Source organism: Meles meles, chromosome 1, assembly GCF_922984935.1.
Source record: "Meles meles chromosome 1, mMelMel3.1 paternal haplotype, whole genome shotgun sequence".
NCBI classification, from domain to species: Eukaryota; Metazoa; Chordata; class Mammalia; order Carnivora; family Mustelidae; genus Meles; species Meles meles.
Window position 1 is genome coordinate 192,704,202 of NC_060066.1, and position 17,369 is coordinate 192,721,570.

The window sequence follows — 17,369 nt, forward strand, 5'->3', positions numbered from 1 at the left end:
CATCAAAGTACTACAAACGGGCTTCCACCGCAGAAATTCATTGTTCCGCAGGTCTGGCCGTTAGGAGTCCAGGCGTGGGCAGGGTTGGTTCCTTCTGAGGGCTCTGAGGGGAGAATCTGCTCCAGGCCTCTCTCCCAGGCTGTAGAGGGCCTTCTTCATGTCCGCAGAGCTTCTCCTTGTAACATCTCTGTGTGTACATTTCCCTTTATGTAAGGTCACCAGGCATATTGGATTAGGGGTTCTCTCTCTCTCTTTTTTTTTTCCGTAAGATTTTTATTTAGTTATTTGTCAGAGAGAGAGAGAGAGAGCGAGCACACAAGCAGGGGGAGCAGCAGAGGGAGAGGGAGAAGCAGACTCCTCGCTGAGCTGGGAACCCCATCTGGGACTTGATCCCAGGACGCCCCCCACCCCACCCCCCATCATGACCTGAGCTGAAGGCAGATGCTTAACCCACTGAGCCACCCAGGCATCTCTAGTACAACCTTGTCTTAATTAATTCTTATATTTCCAACAATCCTGTTTTCCAAATTAGGTCACATTCTGAGGTGCTGGGGGTTAGGACTTCAACACAGGAAGGGGTGTTCAACCCATAACAATGGGAGATTGCCAATTAACAAGTAAACAACTGAAAAAAGGAAATAAATGAAGTACATAGTAAAGAATTAAAACAGGTTGGTGATCCATGAAAAAGTGCTCAACATCACTCATCATCAGGGAAATACAAATCAAAACCACAATGAGATACCACCTCACACCAGTCAGAATGGCTAAAATTAACAAGTCAGGAAACAACAGATGTTGGTGAGGATACAGAGAAAGGGGAACCCTCCTACATTGTTGGTAGGAATGCAAGCTGGTGCAGTCACTCTGGAAAACAGCATGGAGGTTCCTAAAAAGTTGAAAATAGAGCTACCCTATGACCCCAATTGCACTACTGTGTATTTACCCCAAAGATACAAATGTACTGATCCAGAGGGGTACCTGCACCCCAATGTTCATAGCAGCAATGTCCATAATAGCCAAACTATGGAGAGAGCCCAGATGTCCATCAACAGATGAATAGATAAAGAAGATGTGGTATACACACACACACACTGGAATATAATGCAGCCATCAAAAAATGAAATCTTGGGGCGCCTGGGTGGCTCAGTGGGTTAAAGCCTCTGCCTTCGGCTCAGGTCATAATCCCAGGGTCCTGGGATCGAGCCCCACATCGGGCTCTCTGCTCCGTGGGGAGCCTGCTTCCTCCTCTCTCTCTGCCTGCCTCTCTGCCTAGTTGTGATTTCTCTCTGTCAAATAAATAAAATATTTAAAAAAAAAAAAGAAATCTTGCCATTTGCAACGACATGGATGGAACTAGAGGGTATTATGCTGAGTGAAATAAGTCAATCAGAGAAAGACAATTATCATGTGATCTCACTGATATGTGGAATTTGAGAAACAAGGCAGAGCATCATAGGGGAAGAGAGGAAAAAGTGGAACAGGATGAAACCAGAGAGGGAGACAATTCATAAGAGACTCTTAATCTTAGGAAACAAACTGAGGATTGCTGGAGTGGAAAGGGGTGGGAGGGATGGGGTGGCTGGGTGATGGACCCTGGGGAGTGTATGTGTTGTGGTGAGCACTGGGTGTTGTGTAAGACTGATGAATCACAGACCTGTACCCCTGAGACAAATAATACATTATATGTTAATTTAAAAAATAAAAAATAAATTTTAAAAACAGGTTGGTGATCTAACAAAGTGATTTGATCCCCTGGCTATGTTAGGTCAAGGATCAAGGATGTCCTCTCAGTTGGCAACCTTTCAGTGAAGACCCTAATGGGGAGTGAGCCATGCTAAGGTTTCCCATCCAAGTACTAACCAGGCCCGACCCTGCTTAGCGAGCCATGCTAAGGTTAAACAGGAGAGCATTCAAGGCAGGGGAAGCGCTAGTAGGAAGGCTCTAAAAACAGATTGGTGCGTGCCTAAAAACAGGAGGATGGCCACTGGGGTGAGGGCTGGGTGACAGACAGACCAATTTAATGGGCATGCCACATGAGCAGTCAGTTACACAGAGCTCTGCACTTAGAAACGCCCCATGCTTGAAACTAGAGCAAAGGGGTGGTTGTACAACATTGTGAATATATATATACTAACTTCTAGTGAATTGTACACTTTTAAATGGTTAATTATATTTTAGGTTACAATGGTTAATTGTATTTTTTAAAGTGTGGAGAAAGAGTATTGGTTAATTCAGCAAATTCAGCTAAGTAGGGGTCAATTGAGAGAAATTCTTTTTAATAAATTTAATCCAGCTTATGAGACTGGATTAAATTTCTCAGCAAGAGTGTAGAGTGGTGTCTGTTGAATCCGTTGAGGTGTTCTCACCTCCCTTACCTGAAGAATTTGATCCTTAATTGATAAGATTGAACCCTCATCACTAAAGAAAACTTAAATCCCTCCTTGACCCTTGACCAGAACCAAAGTCCAAACATGACAGATCCTGGAGGATGAAAAGCAGATAAAAACTAGGGAAAAGGAGTTCTGCCCAAAAAAAAAAACAGTTGCAGGAATCTAATTGCTTGGAAAAAAACAGGTGACTATTTATGGAGGTGAATTAGGAGAGTACTTAACTAAGGAAACCCAGAATATAATTTCAGATCAAAATGAATTTCTTGGTTTGAGTGTACTCACTGGAGACTCCGTATCCTGCCCTGACAGCTGGTAGCTGTTACTCTAGTAATTTGAAGTGTTGGTTTATGCAAACCTACATATAGTACCGACCTGTCATTAATTTGAATGACAGTGGAAATATCTTGGCATAAACCAGAGGAATAAATTCAATGATCTCAGGACTCAGGATGACTTATTGAATCTATATATACATCTTGCTGACCAACCCCCAAATTATATTCCTTGAAAAGGCCCAGAGTTACCCCTCCTTTACCAAAGCTAAAGGACAATCGATAAGGGGAGTGCCAAAATCATTAAAAAGCACTTTACTGACCATTTCTAAGCCAGGAATAATAGTGGGTGGGACTATAATTGAAATACACTCTCATCTCAAAGAGGGTGGGAGGATTCTGGAGTGATACAATCTGGTGGTGGCAGTTACCCAACAAATAAGTGGGAAGTGTTAGGAATAAACAGCAGGGTCGGCATGAAATCAGAATGGTTTGATCCACAGAGATCTTGGGAAACAACTAGCTGATCATGGACAACCTACTACATTCCCACTTTTATTTTATTTTATTGTATTCTACTCTATTTTATTTTATTTTGGTGGGCAGCAAAGCTAAGTTTATTGAGTGATAGCAAAGTGATAGTACAAAACTTTCAAAGAGGGAGGGTACCCAAGAGGGTTGCCCTTAATTTTTATAACAGTAACAGAAATAAACAAAAAAAAACTTCCATGATCAGTGAACAAAGGCCTATCTTGATACAATAAACAGTTTTGGTCTTTCATCCAATTCCCACACCTGAGTCAACTCAGGTACCTAGACCACTGAAGAAAAAGAAAGTTAAGGACCCTTAAGGAAAGATCCAACAATAACACAGCAGGACCATACCATGAGTCTTTCTCCTGTCTTTTCTCCAGAGAACTTGGGCACAAATATTCAGACCTTTTGGGAACAATTCGACTATGGCCGCACTAATTCCTGGATACCCAGAATGCATCTGAGCTGCACTCGAGTGTGGACTTTATGGGAAATGTATGAATCAGCGTCCAGTCAGGAAAACAGAGGCCACCCTACGTATTTCTAGCAGAGAGGAATTTAATGAAAGAGACTACACCGGCTCCCAGGCCATAGGTCGACAGCTTTTAGGATAGGAAAAACAAACTATGAGTCACTGAAGTGCCTCATTCCCATAAAGTATAAGTTAAAATAAAAGATCCTGACAGCATCACAGAGATGAATGCCACCATGAAAGACTTAAAATAGGCAGAGGTGGTGATTTCTGTCCCATTTATATCCGCGTCTTTGTTAGGAAAGTGGAAAAGACAGTCTTGAAGAAGGCAGAAGAATATTGTAAATGTAACCAAATGGTGACCCCATTTGCAAATACCGTTCCAGCAGTGGCTTTTGGGGGTGCCATCTATCAGGACCACCCCAGAACTTGATCAGGCAAATGCGTTTTTCTCCGCTATGACAAAGAATCTGTGAGAAGCAATTAGCTTACAATCCTGCTTCAAAAAAAAGCCAGCCCCGCTGCTGAATGCCCTAATTTAGTCTGTGGGGGCCTTGACCCTACTGCCGTCTATATCAGTCTGTTCAGTGCAGAAAACAGAAACGGCTCCAGGTGTTTCAAGCAGATCTGGCTTGCCAGCAGCCCCCGCTGCGGAGAGATGATGTCTGTCTTATTTATGCTTTCCCAAGTCTCATGTGGGTGCACCTACTTGAAGGAACTGAATTTACATCCAGAACCTTCCTTAGCTGTAAGGGAACGTGAGACACAGTCTTTGCTCTACAAATCCTCAAATAGAAGGAGGTTGGACTAGAGGTCAAGAATCAATCCAGGTGTCTGTCCCTTCATCCCACAGGCTGTCACACTGGTGTCCCCATGCTGATAGAACCCAAGAAAGAGGAGAGCAGGTGCCAAAGAATGGAAGATATATCCCGTCATGGAAGATAAATGCCAACATTAAAAGTCTGAGTGCCATATGTTCTGAGATCCCTTCAGGACATTCCCTCCCGAGCAAAGGACAGGTTGCTGCACTTTGGATTTCCTTCATCTTAGAAGGAGCTCCAATGCTTGGTGAGTGTCTGCATTTTGGAGGCAACATAGGACATCCCGGTGCACTGCTCCTACCCGCTGACCGGTCTCCAGCTTTGAGTAAGGCACCGGACAAGAGAGGGAAAACAGGTCTCCCTCCCTGGTCCAGGCCACACCATGCACGAGTTCAGCCTTTTAGCCCTCATGACTGAACAGACCAGGGCTCAGATCACCTGAAGCAAATCAGGGCGCTCTGTGGGGTCAGTCCCAGACACTGAGAGCCCTCTGGAAACGGGCCCTTAGAGCTCGGGAGCAAAGTCATGCTTCCTTCATAAGTGAGTATTTTTCATTTTTTTTTTAAGATTTTATTTATTTATTTGACAGAGAGAGAGATCACAAGTAGGCAGAGAGGCAGGCAGAGAGAGAGGAGGAAGCAGGCTCCCTGTGGAGCAGAGAGCCCGATGCGGGGCTCGATTCCAGGACCCTGAGATCACGACCTGAGCCGAAGGCAGCGGCTTAATCCACTGAGCCACCCAGGCGCCCCATAAGTGAGTATTTTTCTTTCGAGAAATAGTTCCTGGGTTTTTGCTGGGCTTGGTGGACTGCACCGAGGGGCACCCCACGTGACCCGGTAACCCGAGCTGCTTGTCGATCAGATCAATGGGCATCTGATCCTTATGCCCAGCAATCCTCAAGGGGAAATGGTCCCAATAGAACTTGGCCTCAACAGCCCCGAAGGGGCAATGGGCAGGGTGTTCTCACCCCCGGTGTGTCCATTCCTGCCACGCTGCTAGAGTGACTTCAACCCCGGTGACTGGGGAGGAAAGAAATGTGGAATGACTTTATGTGCGTCCTGGCACCAGCCAGAAACGAACTGTTAAGGCTTGAGCAGCCCTCTCAGGATGACCCTGAAGGAGAGCAGAGGCAGAAAGTTGTCCTGGTGGTAGAACGTGGAGGGAGTGGGGCCTGTGGGTTTCTACTCTGGAAGGACAGATGGCCTGAAATTAGGATCAACACTGAATCCTAGGCAGTGGCTACTGAAGGAGATTACTGAAGAGACTTGGGAACAAAAGGTTGGGGATGGAGGAGCAAGGACAGACCTGCCGAAATGGGCCTGGGCCCGTAGAACGTTCCAAGCTAGATGAGTGATTGCAACGAGGATCCACTGTGAAGGGAGAAATATTAGAGCCTGGTTTTCTGATGACAGATTCTGAAACAGCAAGAAATAGCTTTATGGAAATGGGTAAGTGGTCCCAAAGGATAATGGGGTAGAAAATCCCTCAGCAGGCAGAACTGTAAGCAGCATATCTCATTACCCACATTGCCTGGAAGGAGAGATGGCCTGAGGTGAGGATCTGTACCAGTTCATGGGCAGTGACTGATGATTTGAGCAGCTTACAAGATTGGAAGTTCATGACAAGGAGCTTTGGGAAAGATAGATTTGTTAGAAACGTCCATGGTCGTGAGACAGCAGGTACGCCATTCAAATGTTGACATTAGGCTTCTACTGCAGGGGAAGTTGGTTTTGTTTCTTTTTTTTTTTTAAGTTTTTACTTATTTATTTGAGAAAGAGAGAGAGAGCATGAGCAGGGAGAGGGGGAAAGAGAGAGAGAAGCAAACTCCCCACAGAGCAGGGAGCCCAACATGGGGCTTGATCCCAGGACCCTGAGATCATGACCTGAGCCGAAGACAGATTCTTCGCTTGTAATAATCAGCAAATAGAATGTTCAGTGGATGTTAACTAGATAACCTTTCCTCCCAGCCAGTCCAGCTCTCCTTCAATGGGTTCACTGACAAAGGAGCAAGATGACAGGAGTGGAGACCAAGAATGCATGGGCTCAAGAAGAGGAACGTCCCGGGGAGCCTCCGTGGCTCCGTTGGTTGACCATCCAACTCTTGGTTTTGGCTCAGGTCGTGATCTCAGGGGTCCTGAGATCCACCCCTACTCAGACTTGTGCCCAGTGGGAAACCTGCTAGAGATCCTCTCTCCCCTTCCCCATGTCCCTCCCTGCACGTGCCCACGCACGCGTGCGCATGCTATCTCTCTCTCTCTCAAATAAATAAATCATTAAAAAAAAGAAGAGGGACTTCCCCTCACCAAGGCCAACCTAGCAGCCCCCACTACTGACCCCCAGTTTGCCCACAGCAGCACCCGGTGCGGGACCCTTGATCTGGTGTCATACCTTGAGGAGTCAGGCCAACTACCAAGGGGCAGATGGATGACATAGGACCCTGTCCCTCATGGGGAATTTATGCTTGCTCTGGATTTGAATTTACTTTTCCTGTCTTGCTTGCCTCTGCCAGAAACCTCCATCTGTGCACTTTAGACACAGTCTCGTGATCTCACAAGATGCTGTTTCTGACCGTGGAAGTCACTCCACAAGAAAAGAAGTGAGATACTGAGCTGACACCTGCAGGATTCACTGGGCTTACCATGTGCTCTGTTAGTCAGCCTTCTAGAGCCTTCCACAGGGTACAGGAATGCTCTGAACCAGGGCACCTACTGTTTCTCCTTAGCACCTCAAGAACCAAGGGGCCTGATGTAGGAGTGGCTCCTCTCACAATGAAACTTCTTGACACACTCAAACACTATCTGCTTCTTGGCCTCATGAGACTAGAGAGAAGAGAGATGTGTTAAAAGCTTGTAGTGTGGGGCGCCTGGGTGGCTCAGTGGGTTAAAGCCTCTGCCTTCAGCTCAGGTCATGATCCCAGGATCCTGGGATCGAGCCCTGCATTGGGCTCTCTGCTCAGTGGGAAGCCTGCCTCCCCCTCTCTCTCTGCCTGCCTCTCTGCCTACTTGTGATCTCTGTCTGTCAAATAAATAAAATATTTTTAAAAAAAAGCTTGTAGTGTCCAAGGGAGGAATGCCTTCACCAAGTGACCCAGTTCTCCTAATGAACTGGAAGTTGAAACTGCCACTCAGCCATTTTGAACACCTCACGCCACTGAAGAGGCAAGCAAAGGAGAAATCGAAGTACGTTCTGGGGTCAAAATCTCTGGCTATCTATCTATCCCCTATCAAGGGGAAATAAGTTGTTACCACACAGTCGGGGCAAGGAGGCTCAATGAAAGATTTAACTGGGGGCTCCTGGCTGGCTCAGTCATTAAGCGCCTGCCTTTGGCTCGGGTCATGATCCCAGGGTTCTGGGATTGAGCCCCGCATCAGGCTCTCTGTTCAGCAGGGGAGTCTGCTTCTCCCACTCCCTCTGCCCCTGCTTGTGTACTCTTTCACTCTTTCTCTCAAGTAAGTAAATAAATAAAATCTTCAAAAAGAAAAAAAAAAAGAACTTAACTCTATGCTCTAATGATCCTATTGCTAGTCCAAATCCCATGATCATAGTCACTGCAAGATGGCCGCACTTCTATCCAAGAGGATCCCCCAGGGCCCAGATGTCTCAGGAATGAAAGCTTGGGTCTCTTCTGTGGGTTAAGAACTTAGCTATCTAGGGTGCCTGGGTGGCTCAGCCATTAAGTGTCTGCCTTCAGCTCAGGTCATGATCCCAGGGTCCCGGGATCAAGCCTCGCATTGGGCTTCCTGCTCACTGGGAAGCCTGCTTCTCCCTCTCCCATTCCTCCTGCTTGTATTCCCTCTCTCGCTGTGTCTCTCCCTGTCAAATAAATAAATAAAATCTTAAAAACAAAAAACAAAAAAAGAACTTAGCTGTCCAGGCAGAAGAAACCTGGAAGAGGTAGAGCAAAGAAGGAAAGTCATAAATACAAGATCAGTCTTTTTAAAAAAGTTTTATTTATTATTTTAGAGAGAGAAGAGGGAAGCACCAAGGGAGAAGGAGAGAGAACCTCAAGCCAACTCCATGCTGAGTGCAGAGCCCAAAACTGGGCCCCATCTCACAACCCTGAGACCATGACCCCAGTCAAACACTTAACTGACTGTACCACCCAGGCACCCCACAAGATCAGCCTTAAAATGGGTTATGGAGGTAAGGATTATAGTCTCTACTTGAACTTCACTCCTTGATGTGAAGTATATTATACTTCGTGTGAAGTATATGTGAAGTATAATATACCATAAGTATATTAGATGCTTCTCCTTTCTCTCCCTTTCCCCTACCACGGTCTTCAGGCCCTTGTGCATGGAGATTAACCTTGCCAGTTCGTCACAGACTGAAAGGTCTTGAGAAAGCTAGAGGAGGAACATCAAGGCTTTGTGGTTCCTTCCTTGAGGAGTAAGGGTGTTTTTAATTATAGCAGTCATAACTGCTTTCTGCAATTAGGAAGCAAGTGTAAGTTTGGGACACAGGGTGTATGTAAATGAAGGGCCCTTAGAAGAAGAGAAGGGGATACGATGGTTTGTGGAGTGGTGTCGACTTCTAGTCTCTCCTGTGATAAAAGTCAGTCTTCCCAGGTTGACGAAGCTCCAGGGGAGAGGATTTGAGACAAATGAGTTCCTTTTAAGGATCTGTCATTGAGCAGGTAGGGGGAATTCGGAAAAAGCCTCTCCCCCAATTTGCTGTTTGTTCAGGGGCAAGGCTCAAAATAATCAGTACCAAAGCGTCATATTTTGTGCTGGCATTTCCTGAATTCTTAAACGATCCAACCCTAGTCTCTCTTTTGGGGAAGACCCTCTCTGTCTGATGTTCTAGTAAGAAGGAAATACCATCTTTCTCTTCCTACAGCTGTGAACTTCTACAGGCAAAGGGGGCTAGATCTTTCCTCTACCTAGTCTTAGGTATATCTAGGGAGCAGGCTTCTGGTGTATGAGTCTCAAGAACAATGCTGGAAGCTGCTGGAAAGACATTATATTATTATTATTATTAATCAACATTTTCTCAATATGAGACAGAGGCTCAGAATGGGAAGGTGGCTTGCTTCCCTGAGTCAGACCACAGCGCCACCTTCTGGAGTCTTGGTGACAGCCATCCCAGGAGCCAAAGTCATTAACTCTACTGTGCCAACATCCTTTGTTCTCTGTACCACAGCACTCTACCTCCTGGGTGGTTGTAAGAGCTGCATGAGACAACAGTGCCCAGCACACACAAAAAATGTTCCTTTCTGTAAATTATAAAGTGATACACAAATGTATGGGTGGCCAGAGGGAAAAGAGCTTTGCTGGAGATCACACAGCACAGGACATTAGGAGTACAACCAGAACCCAGGGTGTACTGGTAAAAGTTTAACTGGCTTTGGGGGGGGGGGGGTGGGCAGGACATGATTTATGATATTTGTAGATCTGATGACGTCAATACTCCAACCTTCCTTGATTTTAAACTACCAATGTGACCTCACTGAGCAGAGTTGGCAAGAGATGTGAAGCAAATAGGCACAATAAATGTAAGCCACTTCAAAGGCATAGATGATCATGAAATGTATAAAAATAATTGTATAGTGATGAGTTTGGGCATTTATTACCTTTGTTTTTATATAATCTATTTCATATAATTTTTATATGATTTTTATAATGGCTGTGTTCAACTCTCAGCTCATAAAATTTCTAAAATTTTAAGTCAGCTCTAAAAGGCTGGACTAGAACCATTCTGCAGGCTTTCAGGCATGCCCTATGCTGCCTCTACCAGGACTCAGGCATTCTTATTTTGCCCTGGGTCCCACAAATGTAGCGGGTCCTTCTCCCAACACTTCTGGAATTTCCATAGTAGAACCAGGGTGGGTTTTGGAGATTTCACCTCCCAGGATCATCCCAGGGCTAGCTGCCTTCCACAGGCAGCTAGGGGAGCCAGAGGGCATCCTAAGACTGCTCCCATCTGCTCTGCCTGGAGAGCAGGAACCAGCTTCACCTGAATGAGACCATAGCACCCCCTGGCGGCACCAGGATATCAGGTCTCCCTGGGAACCGAAGCCAAGAAGATCCTGGGACAAGAACCATCTGCCAAGAGGTGTCCAACAGGGCAGGAGGGGGATGTCAGCTAAAGGAGGGTCTGAGGGTCAGGGATGGGCCAAATTTATACATTCATACCTCATCTAAGAGCTAGGAGAAAATGTAGAGATCATAAGGATGGTGGAAAAAAAAAACAGTTCCAATGAGAGAAAGTGACCAATACCCAAAACCCAGGGTTAAAACATACTCTGCTAATCACAATCCGGTGTTCTTGCAAAATATTGTTTAATTAAACAGATGATTATTACCCCTCTACCAGTGACTAGCACTGTTAGACTCTGAGGACAGGGGTAAGGGGATAAAACAATAATCATTACCATACTAAGGACTTTGTCACATGATGTGTTAGGTGTCCTTCTTATTTTTCTTACTCCCTACAACAACCAGGAGTAGTATCCCCATTTTAATGATGAATACAATAAAGCCAGGGGATATTAACTTGCCTGATTCCACAGGACTGAGAAGCAACTAAGCTGGGATTTGAACCCAGACCTGCTGGCTGACAGTGAAGGGAGTCAAGGGACCAGGTGTGGGGATGAGCAGATGAGGAGGACCAGAAATCCAAGCAAAGGGTCCCAACCAGTCCACACACACTGAGGACCTCATGAGCAAGCACTGCGCTAAGCCTGGGGTCAGGGACTGAGCTAATGCCAACCAAAGAGTAGTTTGCAGTCCTTGCCCGTCTGCAGCTTATCAGTTGGGTGGAAAGCAGGACGGGAGGCTGGATGAAGTTAAGACTTGTGAGATGTTCTGAAACTGGATTAGACAGTCTGGGGTTCAAATCAGCCTTGGGAAAATCACTCCATCCCTGAATCTCAGCTTCCTCAAAATGGAGATTAAAAATAGTTTCTACCTCATAGGGTTCCTGGAAAGATCACACAAGGTACACTATGTAAAACGCTTCACCTGCTTAATAAATAACATTATTAGACCTATTAGCAATAGAGTCTGGTCACTTGGTCCCACTACCTTCACAGCACAAGCCAGTCCCATATTCACAAACCTTCAGTGACTCTCCTCTGGCTATGGTTTATGTTTGAATTTTTAGCCCTGCCTCCAAGGGTCTCAGGACTAGATGCTAATGACCTTTACAGCTTCATCTCTCTCCTCCTCTTTTGCTTCTCATGTTAGCCTCTCCGGCTTGCTCCAAATTAGTCCTGTCTCTGTCCTTACCCTCCTTACATTCGTTCTTTCATTTGCTCAACAAATATTGAGTGTCTGTTATGCTCCAGGCACCGGTCCAGGTGCTAGGAGTAGACAAGTAAACAAGACGAAGATCCCTGCCTTCAGTGGAGCCTGGCTGGCTCAGCCGATGAAGCATGGGACTCTTGATCTTGGGGTTGTGAGTTTGAGCCCCACATTGGGTGTAGCGCTTACTTAAAAAACAATAAGATAAATAAAATAAAAATCCCTATCTCTGGTGGTAATATCTTTTCAAAATAATCCCTGTCTTCATGGCGGACACATTCGAGTCACAGGGAGGCAGACAGTTCTTTTCTGCTATTTTTTTTTAAATTTTATTTATTTATTCGACAGACAGAGATCACAAGTAGGCAGAGAGGCAGGCAGAGAGAGAGGGGGAAGCAGGCTCCCCACTGAGCAGAGAGCCCAATGCGGGACTCAATCCCAGGACCCTGAAACCATGACCTGAGCCGAAGGCAGAGGCTTTAACCCACTGAGCCACCCAGGCGCCCGCTGCTATTTTTTTTTTAAAGATTTTATTTATCTACTTAACAGAGAGAGAGAGAGACAGAGTAGAGAGGGAGAGTGAGAGGGAGATGTAGACTCCCCACTGAGAAGAGAGCCTGACGTGGGACTCGACCCCAGGACTCTGGGATCATGAACTGAGCCAAAGGCAGATGCCCAACTGAATCACCCAGGTGCCCCTTTTTCTGTTTTTAAAAGTAAAAACGAATAGTATATCAGACAGTGGTAAGTGGTGTAGAGAAAAAAATTGAGCCGGAGAGAGGGATGGGAATGCAAGGATGCAAGTTGCAATTTTAAATAATGTGTTCAGAGTGGGTAAGAGACACTATTCGAGTGAAGATTTGAAGGAGGTGAGGGTTTGAAGCACATGGATATCTGGGATAAGAGCATTCTAAGCAGAGGGAACAAGTTCAAAGGCCTGGAGTCAGAGAGGAATGCTGAGAACTTTCAAAGAACATCAAAATGGCCAATATGGCTGGAACAGAATGACCAAAGTAGTTTGAGGTCAGTTCAACTACATAGTGTCTTAAAGGAGATTGTGAGGACTTAGCAGCTTTTCCCAGAGTGCAATAAGTAGACACTGGAGAATTTGGAGCAGAGGAAGATCATGATCTGATTTACAAAAAAATTTTTTTAAGATTTTGACAGAGAGAGACACAGAGAGAGTGGGAACACAGCAGGGGGAGTGGGAGAAGGAGAAGTAGGCTTCTAGCTGAGCAGGAAACCCCATGTGAAGCTTGATCCCAGGACTCTGGGATCATGACCTGAGCTGAAGGCAGACACTTAACGACTGAGCCACTCAGGTGCCCCTGATTTACAGAAATTTTTTTTTAAAGATTTTATTTATTTGACAGAGAGAGATCACAAGTAGACAGAGAGGCAGACAGAGAGAGAGAGGGAAGCAGGCTCCCTGCTGAGCAGAGAGCCCGATGCGGGACTCTATCCCAGGACCCTGAGATCATGACCTGAGCCGAAGGCAGCGGCTTAACCCACTGAGCCACCCAGGCGCCCTACAGAAATTTTTTTTAAAGATTTTATTTATTCATTTGACAGACAGATATCACAAGTAGGCTGAGAGGCAGGCAGAGAGAGAGGAAAGGAAGCAGGCTCCCTGCTGGGCAGAGAGCCCAATATGGGGCTCGATCCCAGGACCCTGAGATCATGACCTGAGCTGAAGGCAGAGGTCTTAAGCCGCTGAGCCACCCGGGCACCCCTGATTTACAGAAATTTTAATGTGATAAATAGAACATGAAACTTACAACTTCACTATTTTCAACTGTACAGTTCAGTAGCAGTAAGTACATTCACAATGTTGTGAATTCACATCTCCAGAATTTTTTCATCGTACCAAACTGAAACTCCAAACCCATTATGATTTTTTATTTATTTATTTATTTATTTATTTATTTATTTGACAGACAGAGATCACAGGTAGGCAGAGAGGCAGGCAGAGAGAGAGGAGGAAGCAGGCTCCCCGCTGAGCAGAGAGCCCGATGCGGGGCTCGATCCCAGGACCCTGAGATCATGACCTGAGCCGAAGGCAGCGGCTTAATCCACTGAGCCACCCAGGCGCCCCTCTCCAAACCCATTATTAAACAATAATTCCCCATTCCCTCTTCCCTCTAGCCCCTTGCATCCACCACTCTACTTTTTGTCTCTATGAATTTTGATTACTCCAGGTATGTCATATAAATGGAATCATATAATATTTATCCTTTTGTGACTGGCTTATTTCACTTGGCACAATGTCTTCAGTATTCACCCACACCATAGCATGTGTCAGAATTTCCTTACTTTTTAAAGATTTTTTTTTTTTATTTATTTGACAGAGAGAGATCACAAGTAGACAGAGAGGCAGGCAGAGAGAGAGAGAGGGAAGCAGGCTCCCTGCTGAGCAGAGAGCCCGATGTGGGACTCGATCCCAGGACCCTGAGATCATGACCTGAGCCGAAGGCAGTGGCTTAACCCACTGAGCCACCCAGGCGCCCAGAATTTCCTTACTTTTTAAGGCTGAATAATATTCCATTATATCTATATACCACATTTTGTTTATCCATTCATCTGTCAATGGACACTTGGGTTTCTCACACCTCTTGGATATTGAGAAAATGCAGCGATGAACATGGGTGTAGAAATATGTTAAGATTCCTGCTTTCAGGGCACATGGGTAGCTAAATCGGTTAAGTGTTTGCCTTCTGCTCAGGTCAGGATCCCAGATCCAGGATCAAGCCCCATGTTGAGCTCCCTGCTCAGAGGGGAGTTTTCTTCTGCCCCTCTGCATGCTCCTTCTCTCTCTCTCAAATAAATAAATAAAATCTTTTTTTAGATTTTATTTATTTATTTCACAGACAGAGATCACAAGTAGGCAGAGGGGCAGGCAGAGGGGAGGGGGGAGCAAGCTACCTGCCGAGCAGAGAGCCCGATCCCGGGACCCTGGGATCATGACCTGACCTGAAGGCAGAGGCTTTAACCCACTGAGCCACCGGGCACCCCTAAATAAAATCTTTTTTTTTTTTTAAATCCTGCTTTCAGGGGCGCCTGGGTGGCTCAGTGGATTAAGCCGCTGCCTTCGGCTCAGGTCATGATCTCAGGGTCCTGGGATCGAGTCCTGCATCGGGCTCTTTGCTCCGTGGGGAGCCTGCTTCCTCCTCTCTCTCTGCCTGCCTCTCTGCCTACTTGTGATCTCTCTGTCAAATAAATAAATAAAATCTTTAAAAAATAAATAAAATAAAATCCTGCTTTCAGTTCTTTTGGGCATATACCAAGGGGTGGAATTGCTGGATCATATGGTAATTCTGTGCTCAGTTTTTTTTTGAGGAATCACCATATTGTTTTCCAGAGCAGCTGTACCATTTTACATTCCCACTCTGTTATGTTTTTCAAGACATTACTTTCAGGATGAATTAAGGCTACACAATGGGAAGGCAAGAGTGGGACAGAGATACCAGTTAAAAGTTTCTCGAATTCATCTAGATGAGAAACGTAGTATGGGATTTACATAGTAGCAGGGGAGATAGTAAGAAGAAACCAGATTCTAGTTTTGCTTTAAAGGTAGAGCCAACACAGTCTGTTAAGGGCCAAGTCTGATTTTGGCTCAGGTCATGATCTCAGGGTTGTGAGATAGAGCCCTGTGTTGGGCTCCAGGCTGGGTGTGGAGCCTGCTTAAGATTCTCTCTCTCCCTTTCCCACTGCCCCTTCCACCCTTTCCCTCTCAATAAATAAATAAGAAATAAATAAAGGTAGAATCAATAGATTTGCCAAGGAGCTAGCTTTGGAGTGAGAAAGAAAGATCAAAAATATCTCCCCCATGGGGTGCCTGGGTGGCTCAGTGGGTTAAAGCCTCGGCCTTCCGCTCAGGTCATGATCCCAGGGTCCTGGGATTGAGCCCCACATAGTGCTCTCTGCTCAGCAGAAAGCCTGCTTCCTCCCCTCTCTCTGCCTGCTTCTCTGCCTATTTGTGATCTCTGTCTGTCAAATAAATAAATAAAATCTTAAAAAAAAAAAGGAAGCTTATTCTTTTTTTTTTTTTTTTTTTTAAAGATTTTATTTATTTATTTGACGGAGAGAGATCACAAGTAGAGAGGCAGGCAGAGAGAGAGAGAGAGGGAAGCAGGCTCCCCGCTGAGCAGAGAGCCCGATGCGGGACTCGATCCCAGGACCCTGAGATCATGACCTGAGCCGAAGGCAGCGGCTTAACCCACTGAGCCACCCAGGCGCCCCAGGAAGCTTATTCTTGAAAAAAAAAATCTCCCCCGTTTTTGGCTTGAGCAACTAGAGGAACGAGGTTGCCATTTATCGCTTTGGGTAAGTTTGCAGAAAGTTGAGGTTAATACATCGGGAGTTGGGGGACATATTAAGTTTAATATGCCTATTATACAACCAAATATTGATAATGATCCTGGTATTCAGAGATGTGTGGGTTAAAGAAAAAATTTGAGAGTAGCCAGTGTATAGATGGCACTTAAAATCATGAGACTTGATGAGATCATCTGGTGAATGATTATAGACACACAAAAAGAGAGGGCGCTCTGAGCCTTGGGACATTCCAGCAATAAGAGGTCAATGAAAAAAACAGTAGAGAACAGTGAGAAGGAGATGCCGGTGAAGTAGGAGGAGAGTCAGAAGGGCACTGGTATCCTGGAAGCCAAGTGAAGAAAGTGTTTTTAAAAGTAGGAAGGTGACCAACTGTGTCAAGTAAGATGCTGCTGGTCCAAATAAAGATTGAAAGTCGGTCATTGCTCTTAGCATCCCAATACAAGTCAGGCAAAAACCTGACGGAAGTGAATTCAATAAATGATGGAAAGAGACGGGAATTGGAGCCAATGAGTACAGCCAAGTACACCCTAGCATTAACGAAGTTTTGCTGTAAAGGGGAAAGGGTGTCCGATCAAGAGAGTGTTGGTATTTATTTCCACGCTTTTAAGATGGGAGAAACAGCAGGTATGACAGGAACAATCCTGTAAAGAAGGGAAACGGAACGGGGGTGGGGGGGATTACTAAAGCTCTCCCAGTAAACAGACAAGAGGCGATGGTATTTGATGGATAGCAGATCCAGAAAGTCTCTCCCTTTCACAAGCCAATCTATGTCCGTTGAAGAATTTTTCTCCGTACACCTGCAGACCCTGGCCCAGTGCCCTGCTCTGCGCTTGTTGAATTAGCCCGAAGAGACCCCAAGCAACGGCTACGCTGCTTGTTTCATAAAGGGGGGTGGTCCTAGCCCTGCGCTCTAGGATCCAGACTTCCGAGCTCCAGACCGGCTCCCTTCCTTCCTCGCCTCTGCGCACACACCTCCGCGGTCCAGGCCGGCGAACGTGGCCCCTGGCAGCCACCGTATCCGAAGTCAGTTGATAAAAAGTAGGTGCTGGTGGGGGCAGGGCTAACGCTTGGGGGTGGACCTGAGAACCGAATTGAGTGAGGATTGGGCCGAGAGTTCAGGGGCGGAGTTTAAGAGCGAACTCTAGACAGAGAGTGGACCGAGCTCATGGAGGCGGGGCCTAGTGATGGATCGGGGCGGAGATTGGGCTGTGGGCGGTGTCAGCGCGAGGATTGGGCCGGGCGCTCTGGGGCGGTGCTTGGGCGGGGGGGGGGGGGGGTAGTGCCGTGTCGGAAGTCAG